This window comes from Nerophis ophidion, unplaced genomic scaffold, assembly GCF_033978795.1.
Source record: "Nerophis ophidion isolate RoL-2023_Sa unplaced genomic scaffold, RoL_Noph_v1.0 HiC_scaffold_90, whole genome shotgun sequence".
In the NCBI taxonomy this organism is placed as follows: Eukaryota; Metazoa; Chordata; class Actinopteri; order Syngnathiformes; family Syngnathidae; genus Nerophis; species Nerophis ophidion.
Genome location: NW_026907012.1, coordinates 117,501 through 127,500, shown reverse-complemented (window position 1 = coordinate 127,500; position 10,000 = coordinate 117,501).

Genomic DNA, 10,000 nt, shown 5'->3' with positions numbered 1-10,000 from the left:
CTAGGAGGGTGTCGCTTCCAGAAGGCCCACCCGCCGTCAGCAACAAAAAGCTGGCTAACCCTAACCCTAACCCTAACCCTAATCCCAACCCTAACCCTAACCCTAACCCTAGGTGTCCAGGCGGGGGTCCCTTCCAGGAGGCCCCCCGGCCTTGGATCACCAGCCGGGTCGATAAGTCAAAAGTAGTCCCTCTATTTGATGGAAGTCAGAGGAAAAAAGCTGGAAATATGACAAGGTGTTCCGGAGGGAGTCCCTTCAAGAACGCCCCGCTAACCCTAACCCTAATCCCAACCCTAACCCTAACCCTAACCCTAAGTGTCCAGGCGGGTGTCCATTCCAGAAGGCCCACCCGCCTTGGATCACATTCCGGTTAAGAAACATGAAAAAAGTCCCTCTATTGAATGGAAGTCAGCACAAAAAAGCTGAAAATATGACAAAGTGTCAAGGAGGGTGTCGCTTCCAGAAGGCCCGCCCGCCTTGGATCGACACCCGGCTAAGAAACATGAAAAAAGTCCCTCTATTTAATGGAAGTCAGAGGGAAAAAAAGCTGGAATTTTTCTAAGTGTCAAAGTCGGGATTTTTTCTAAGTGTCAACTTTTGGAGTACCAACCCTTCCAAAACAAAGTCGGGATTTTTTCTAAGTGTCAACTTTTGGAGTACCAACCCTTCCAAAACAAAGTCGGGATTTTTTCTAAGTGTCAACTTTTGGAGTACCAACCCTTCCAAAACAAAGTCGGGATTTTTTCTAAGTGTCAACTTTTGGAGTACCAACACTTCCAAAACAAAGTCGGGATTTTTTCTAAGTGTCAACTTTTCGCGTACCAACCCTTCCAAAATAAAGTCGGGATTTTTTCTAAGTGTCAACTTTTAAAAGTCGGGATTTTTTCTAAGTGTCCACTTTTGCTGTACCATGCCCTCCAGGGTCATAGAAGCCCCAGAGTGAGACCTAAACAACCGGGCCGAGTGATGTCATTTGGGGCCCTATTTTGAGTCATTTTGTGGGATTTCGGTGACGCCGAGGAGCGAAGCAGGTGTTCCGGGAGGGGGGTGCCTGTCCATTTAAGAAGGCCGGCTTGCCGTGGATCTACACCCGGGTAGGGAATTCAAAATAGGTCCCTCTATTTGCTGGAAGTCAGCACAAAATATAGCTGTACATTTGCCCAAGGCTCTAAAGAGGGAAAGGCAACTTTAAGCCTGAAAAGGAAAGCGGGGATTTGGAGCCCTCCGGTGGACTTCCGCCGCCGCTGCACCCTTAGCTGGAAGTCAGTGCCAAAAAAAAAAAAAGAAGCTGCGAATAGTGTCCATGTGCCTGTCCCTTTAGGAAAGCCGGCTTGCCGTGGATCTCCACCCGGGTGGGGAATTCCAAATAGGTCCCTCTATTTGATGGAAGTCAGCAACAAAAAGCTGGAATTTTTCTAAGTGTCAAGGAGGGTGTCACTTCCAGAAGGCCCACCATTCTTGGATCGACACCCGGTTAAGAAAAATGAAAAAAGTCCCTCTATTTGATGGAAGTCAGCAACAAAAAGCTGGATTTTTTCTAAGTGTCAAGGAGGGTGTCGCTTCCAGAAGGCCCACCTGCCTTGGATCACCACCCGGTTAAGAAAAATGAAAAAAGTCCCTCTAGTTAATGGAAGTCAGCAACAAAAAGCTGGAATTTTTCTAAGTGTCAAGGAGGGTGTCGCTTCCAGAAGGCCCACCTGCCTTGGATCACCACCCGGTTAAGAAAAATGAAAAAAGTCCCTCTATTTGATGGAAGTCAGCAACAAAAAGCTGGATTTTTTCTAAGTGTCAAGGAGGGTGTCGCTTCCAGAAGGCCCACCTGCCTTGGATCACCACCCGGTTAAGAAAAATGAAAAAAGTCCCTCTAGTTAATGGAAGTCAGCAACAAAAAGCTGGAATTTTTCTAAGTGTCAAGGAGGGTGTCGCTTCCAGAAGGCCCACCTGCCTTGGATCGACACCCGGTTAAGAAACATGGAAAAAGTCCCTCTATTTGATGGAAGTCAGCAACAAAAAGCTGGATTTTTTCTAAGTGTCAAGGAGGGTGTCGCTTCCAGAAGGCCCACCTGCCTTGGATCACCACCCGGTTAAGAAAAATGAAAAAAGTCCCTCTAGTTAATGGAAGTCAGCAACAAAAAGCTGGAATTTTTCTAAGTGTCAAGGAGGGTGTCGCTTCCAGAAGGCCCACCTGCCTTGGATCGACACCCGGTTAAGAAAAATGAAAAAAGTCCCTCTATTTAATGGAAGTCAGCAACAAAAAGCTGGATTTTTTCTAAGTGTGAAGGAGAGGGTCGCTTCCAGAAGGCCCACCTGCCTTGGATCGACACCCGGTTAAGAAACATGGAAAAAGTCCCTCTATTTGATGGAAGTCAGCAACAAAAAGCTGGATTTTTTCTAAGTGTCAAGGAGGGTGTCGCTTCCAGAAGGCCCACCCGCCTTGGATCACCACCCGGTTAAGAAAAAAGAAAAAAGTCCCTCTACTTAATGGAAGTCAGCAACAAAAAGCTGGATTTTTTCTAAGTGTGAAGGAGGGTGTCGCTTCCAGAAGGCCCACCTGCCTTGGATCGACACCCGGTTAAGAAACATGGAAAAAGTCCCTCTATTGAATGGAAGTCAGCACAAAAAAGCTGAAAATATGACAGAGTGTGAAGGAGAGGGTCGCTTCCAGAAGGCCCACCTGCCTTGGATCGACACCCGGTTAAGAAACATGGAAAAAGTCCCTCTATTTGATGGAAGTCAGCAACAAAAAGCTGGATTTTTTCTAAGTGTCAAGGAGGGTGTCGCTTCCAGAAGGCCCACCTGCCTTGGATCGACACCCGGTTAAGAAACATGGAAAAAGTCCCTCTATTTGATGGAAGTCAGCAACAAAAAGCTGGATTTTTTCTAAGTGTAAAAGTTGGGATTTTTTCTAAGTGTCAACTTTTGGTGTACCAACCCTTCCAAAATAAAGTCGGGATTTTTTCTAAGTGTCAACTTTTGGTGTACCAACCCTTCCAAAATAAAGTCGGGATTTTTTCTAAGTGTCAACTTTTGGTGTACCAACCCTTCCAAAATAAAGTCGGGATTTTTTCTAAGTGTCAACTTTTGGTGTACCAACACTTCCAAAATAAAGTGGGGATTTTTTCTAAGTGTCAACTTATATAGTCGGGATTTTTTCTAAGTGTCAACTTATATAGTCGGGATTTTTTCCAAGTGTCAACTTATAAAGTGGGGATTTTTTTCCAAGTGTCAACCTGTAAAGTGGGGATTTTTTTTCCAAGTGTCCACTTTTGGTTCACCATGCCTTCCAGAGTCAAAGAAGCCCCCGAGTGAGACCCAAAAAACCGGACCGAGTGATGTCATTTGGGGTCCTATTTTCAGTCATTTTGTGGGATTTCGGTGACGCCGAGGAGGGAAGCAGGTGTCAAGGGACAGGGGGGTGCCTGTCCCTTTAAGAAGGCCGGCTTGCCGTGGATCTACACCCGGGTAGGGAATTCAAAACAGGTCCCTCTATTTGCTGGAAGTCAGCACAAAAAAGCTGGAAATATGACAGGGGAAAAAAAAAAAAGAAGAAGCTGCAATGATGGCAGAGTGTCCATGTGCCTGTCCCTTTAAGAAGGCCGGCTTGCCGTGGATCTCCACCCGGGTGGGGAATTCCAAATAGGTCCCTCTATTTGCTGGAAGTGCCCCCCCAAAAAGCTGTCCATTTCCCCAAGTTTTTAAGGAGGGAAAAGCCACTTTAAGCCTAAAAAGGAAAGCGGGGATTTGGAGCCCTCCGGTGGACTTCCGCCGCCGCTGCACCCTTAGAAGAAAAAGCTGCACTTATGGCAGAGTGTCCATGTGCCTGTGCCTTTAGGAAGGCCGGCTTGCCGTGGTTCTGCACCAGGGTAGGGAATTCAAAATAGGTCCCTCTATCTGCTGGAAGTCAGCACAAAAAAAAGCTGGAAATATGACAGAGTGTCAACTTTTAGTGTAATAGACCTGCGAAAGTCAAAGTCGGGATTTTTTCTAAGTGTCCACTTTTGGTGTACCAACCTTTCCAAAATAAAGTGGGGATTTTTTCTAAGTGTCCACTTTTGGTGTACCAACCTTTCCAAAATAAAGTGGGGATTTTTTCTAAGTGTCAACTTATAAAGTCGGGATTTTTTCTAAGTGTCAACTTATAAAGTGGGGATTTTTTCTAAGTGTCAACTTATAAAGTCGGGATTTTTTCCAAGTGTCAACTTATAAAGTGGGGATTTTTTCCAAGTGTCAACTTATAAAGTGGGGATTTTTTCCAAGTGTCAACTTATATAGTCGGGATTTTTTTTCAAAGTGTCAACTTGTAAAGTGGGGATTTTTTCCAAGTGTCTACTTTTGGTTCACCATGCCTTCCAGAGTCAAAGAAGCCCCCGAGTGAGACCCAAAGAACCGGACCGAGTGATGTCATTTGGGGTCCTATTTTCAGTCATTTTGTGGGATTTCGGTGACGCCGAGGAGGGAAGCAGGTGTCAAGGGACAGGGGGGTGCCTGTCCCTTTAAGAAGGCCGGCTTGCCGTGGATCTACACCCGGGTAGGGAATTCAAAACAGGTCCCTCTATTTGCTGGAAGTCAGCACGAAAAAAAGCTGGAAATATGACAGAGTGCCCCAAAAAAAAAAAGAAGCTGCAATGATGGCAGAGTGTCCATGTTGCTGTCCCTTTAGGAAGGCCGGCTCGCCGTGGATCTCCACCCGGGTGGGGAATTCCAAATAGGTCCCTCCATTTGCTGGAAGTGCCCCCCCAAAAAGCTGTCCATTTCCCCAAGTTTTTAAGGGAAACAAAAACCAGGGTTGGGGTTGGATGCATCACACTGTAAGTCTCGGCTGCAGCCAGAAGCAAGTATTAAAAAGGTAGACATCAACCATCATTTAAAAAGGGGAAAACAAATCCATTCATCAATAAATCATATCCAAATGTAAAAAAAGAGGCAGCTCAAAAGAGAGGGTGTGTGTCCAGCAGAAAATAGGCATGATAAACAAAGAGGGCTGGGGTTTGGAGGAGGGCAAAATGTCCCGCAGCCGGCCGCCCGAGTTCCGGGATGCCCAGCACGTCCATAACGCACCCCGCAAAGTCAAACTGGAAGTGGAGGGGAAAAAAGCTGGGAAAGAAGTTAAATGTCCTCAAAGTGTTCCAAAATCAGTCCCACGAGTCCCGCAGCTGGCCACCCGAGTCCAGGGAAGCCCGGCACCTCCGTAACAAGGCCCGCAAAGTCACACTGCAAGTGGGGGAGAAAAGCTGGCAGAGTAGCCAAAAGTCCTCAAAGTGTTCAAAAATCAGTCCCCCACCAGCCCCGCAGCTGGCCACCCGAGTCCAGGGACGCCCGGCACAGCCGTAACGCACCCCGCAAAGTCAAACTGCAAGTGGGGGAGAAAAGCTGGGGGAAAATCCAAAAGTCCTCAAAGTTTTCAAAATCCGCACCCGGGACTGAGTCCAGCAAGTCCCCCCGGTCCCAAAAATGCCATTTTTTTCAAAAAATACCCAAAAAATGCGGGGGCCGGATTTCGGAACCGGCGTACCGCTTTCGGCCCGCGTGCCCTAGATTGGAGACCGATGTCAAAAATGGACGCCGGTCGGGTATTTTTTTCCTTGGGGTCTATAGAGAGTAAATCCGGAGGAAAATTGGCCTTACGAGCAAAGGGAGGGATTTTAGGGGGCATAACGTCCAGCCGCGTGCCTCCCGGGTCCCGGGGAAGAGAAAGTCCAGAAAACTCATAAAATCATGCCCAGCATGGAGATCCACAAGTCCCGCCGCAGGCCCGAGGCTTCCCGGGTCCCGGGAATGACCAAAAGACACCCAGGAGTGGACCATCGAAAGTGGGAGGGAAATGGAGGGAAAGTCGGGAAAAAGGTCCAAAATGGGTTGAAAATCATATGATCCCACCCAGGGTAGAGTTCCACAAGTCCCGCAGCGAGCTGCACGAGCCGCAGGAACACCGGGAATGACCAAAAGGCACCCAGAAGCGAACCAGCGAAAGTGGGGGGAAAATGGAGGAAAAGGAGGAAAAAGTACCAAATTGTTTAAAAATCCTACCCAGGATGGAGTTCCACAAGTCCCGCAGCGAGCTGCACGAGCCGCAGGAACACCGGGAATGACCAAAAGGCACCCAGAAGTGAACCAGCGAAAGTGGGGGAAAAATGGAGGAAAAGGAGGAAAAAGTACCAAATTGTTTAAAAATCCTACCCAGGATGGAGTTCCACAAGCCCCGCAGCGAGCTGCACGAGCCGCAGGAACACCGGGAATGACCAAAAGGCACCCAGAAGTGAACCAGCGAAAGTGGGGGAAAAATGGAGGAAAAGGAGGAAAAAGTACCAAATTGTTTAAAAATCCTACCCAGGATGGAGTTCCACAAGTCCCGCAGCGAGCTGCACGAGCCGCAGGAACACCGGGAATGACCAAAAGGCACCCAGAAGTGAACCAGCGAAAGTGGGGGAAAAATGGAGGAAAAGGAGGAAAAAGTGCCAAATTGTTTAAAAATCCTACCCAGGATGGAGTTCCAGAAGCCCTGCAGCGAGCTGCACGAGCCGCAGGAACACCGGGAATGACCAAAAGGCACCCAGAAGTGAACCAGCGAAAGTGGGGGAAAAATGGAGGAAAAGGAGGAAAAAGTACCAAATTGTTTAAAAATCCTACCCAGGATGGAGTTCCACGAGTCCCGCAGCGAGCTGCACGAGCCGCAGGAACACCGGGAATGACCAAAAGGCACCCAGAAGTGAACCATCAAAAGTGGGGGACAATTTGAGAAAAAGTTGGAAAAAGGTCCGAAATTGATTAAAAATCCTACCCAGGATGGAGTTCCAGAAGCCCCGCAGCGAGCTGCGCGAGCCGCAGGAACACCGGGAATGACCAAAAGGCACCCAGAAGTGAACCATCAAAAGTGGGGGACAATTTGAGAAAAAGTTGGAAAAAGGTCCGAAATTGATTAAAAATCCTACCCAGGATGGAGTTCCAGAAGCCCCGCAGCGAGCTGCACGAGCCGCAGGAACACCGGGAATGACCAAAAGGCACCCAGAAGTGAACCATCAAAAGTGGGGGACAATTTGAGAAAAAGTTGGAAAAAGGTCCGAAATTGATTAAAAATCCTACCCAGGATGGAGTTCCAGAAGCCCCGCAGCGAGCTGCGCGAGCCGCAGGAACACCGGGAATGACCAAAAGGCACCCAGAAGTGAACCATCAAAAGTGGGGGACAATTTGAGAAAAAGTTGGAAAAAGGTCCGAAATTGATTAAAAATCCTACCCAGGATGGAGTTCCACAAGTCCCGCAGCGAGCTGCACGAGCCGCAGGAACACCGGGAATGACCAAAAGGCACCCAGAAGTGAACCATCAAAAGTGGGGGACAATTTGAGAAAAAGTTGGAAAAAGGTCCGAAATTGATTAAAAATCCTACCCAGGATGGAGTTCCACAAGTCCCGCAGCGAGCTGCACGAGCCGCAGGAACACCGGGAATGACCAAAAGGCACCCAGAAGTGAACCATCAAAAGTGGGGGACAATTTGAGAAAAAGTTGGAAAAAGGTCCGAAATTGATTAAAAATCCTACCCAGGATGGAGTTCCAGAAGCCCCGCAGCGAGCTGCGCGAGCCGCAGGAACACCGGGAATGACCAAAAGGCACCCAGAAGTGAACCATCAAAAGTGGGGGACAATTTGAGAAAAAGTTGGAAAAAGGGCCGAAATTGATTAAAAATCCTACCCAGGATGGAGTTCCACAAGTCCCGCAGCGAGCTGCACGAGCCGCAGGAACACCGGGAATGACCAAAAGGCACCCAGAAGTGAACCATCAAAAGTGGGGGACAATTTGAGAAAAAGTTGGAAAAAGGTCCGAAATTGATTAAAAATCCTACCCAGGATGGAGTTCCAGAAGCCCCGCAGCGAGCTGCGCGAGCCGCAGGAACACCGGGAATGACCAAAAGGCACCCAGAAGTGAACCATCAAAAGTGGGGGACAATTTGAGAAAAAGTTGGAAAAAGGTCCGAAATTGATTAAAAATCCTACCCAGGATGGAGTTCCACAAGTCCCGCAGCGAGCTGCACGAGCCGCAGGAACACCGGGAATGACCAAAAGGCACCCAGAAGTGAACCATCAAAAGTGGGGGACAATTTGAGAAAAAGTTGGAAAAAGGTCCGAAATTGATTAAAAATCCTACCCAGGATGGAGTTCCAGAAGCCCCGCAGCGAGCTGCGCGAGCCGCAGGAACACCGGGAATGACCAAAAGGCACCCAGAAGTGAACCATCAAAAGTGGGGGACAATTTGAGAAAAAGTTGGAAAAAGGTCCGAAATTGATTAAAAATCCTACCCAGGATGGAGTTCCAGAAGCCCCGCAGCGAGCTGCGCGAGCCGCAGGAACACCGGGAATGACCAAAAGGCACCCAGAAGTGAACCATCAAAAGTGGGGGACAATTTGAGAAAAAGTTGGAAAAAGGTCCGAAATTGTTTAAAAATCCTACCCAGGATGGAGTTCCAGAAGTCCCGCAGCGAGCTGCGCGAGCTCCGGGACCCCCGGGAATGACCAAAAGATACCCAGGAGTGAACCAGCGAAAGTGGGGGACAATTTGAGAAAAAGTTGGAAAAAGGTCCGAAATTGTTTAAAAATCCTACCCAGGATGGAGTTCCAGAAGTCCCGCAGCGAGCTGCGCGAGCTCCGGGGCCCCCGGGAATGACCAAAAGATACCCAGGAGTGAACCAGCCCAAGTGGGGGACAAATGGAAGAAAAGCCGGGCCAAGTCCAAAAAAGTTGGATTTTTTGCCAAAGTGTCAACATGCGTGATTTTGTCAGAGTGTCCACTTTTGGGATTTTTTCAAAGTCCAACAACGAGAGAGGCCTGGCCTCCAGCCTGTCTAGCCTCTTCCATGAGACACTTGGAAAAAATCCCGTGCAAAAAAAGTGGATTTTTTCAAAGTCCAACAACGAGAGAGGCCTAAGTTCCAGCCTCCTTAGCCTCTTTCTTCCGTGGAGCAAAAGTTGGATTTTTTGCCTAAGTGTCAACATGCGTGATTTTGTCAGAGTGTCCACTTTTGGGATTTTTTCTAAGTCCAACAACGAGAGAGGCCTGGCCTCCAGCCTGTTTAGCCTCTTCCATGTGACACTTAGAAAAAATCCCGTGCAAAAAAAGTGGATTTTTTCTAAGTCCAACAACGAGAGAGGCCTAACTTCCAGCCTCCTTAGCCTCTTTCGTTCACATACTTAGAAAAAAATCCCAGCGCCAAGCCCAATGCATTTCAATGGGATTTATTTTTCGAGCCGGATTTTTTCTAAGTCCAACAACGAGAGAGGCTTGAGTTCTAGCCTACTTTAAGCCTCTTTCGATTTTCCCTGTTTTTACCAGGTCTACCAAAACACCCCCATCACGTTAGTAGGTGCGCCAGGCTTAGACAGGCCGAATTGGCAGGAAATGTGTCCGAGTCAAAGTGAGCTATTTTGGGACTCAAAAGTTGGATTTTCCCCCTCTTTTCGATGGTTCTTTTTTCGAATGGTTCTTCCAGGCTCTGAGCGACAGGGGCTCACGCGGACATGCGTGGCCGCCTAGGGGGCGCTATCTCGGACACATTTAGGGACATGGACACCCTGGAAGAACAAACATAAAAATTTTTTCGACCTGATTTCAGACCAGCCTCTTTCTTAAGGACTTCCAGGACTCGAGCGACAGGGGCTCGGTCCTGAGTGCGCGCCCGGCCAGGGGGCGCTATCCCGGACACATTTCGGGACATTTAAACCATGGATGGACAAACATAAAAATTTTTTCGACCTGATTTCAGACCAGCCTCTTTCTTAAGGACTTCCAGGACTCGAGCGACAGGGGCTCGGTCCTGAGTGCGCGCCCGGCCAGGGGGCGCTATCCCGGACACATTTCGGGACATTTAAACCATGGATGGACAAACATAAAAATTGAAAGACCTGATTCGACCCAGCCTCTCGGGGCTTTTCCCAGGGCCGGAGCGACAGGGGCTCGGTCCTACGGCGTGCCCGCCTAGGGGGCGCTATGACGGACACACCAGGGGACACGGACA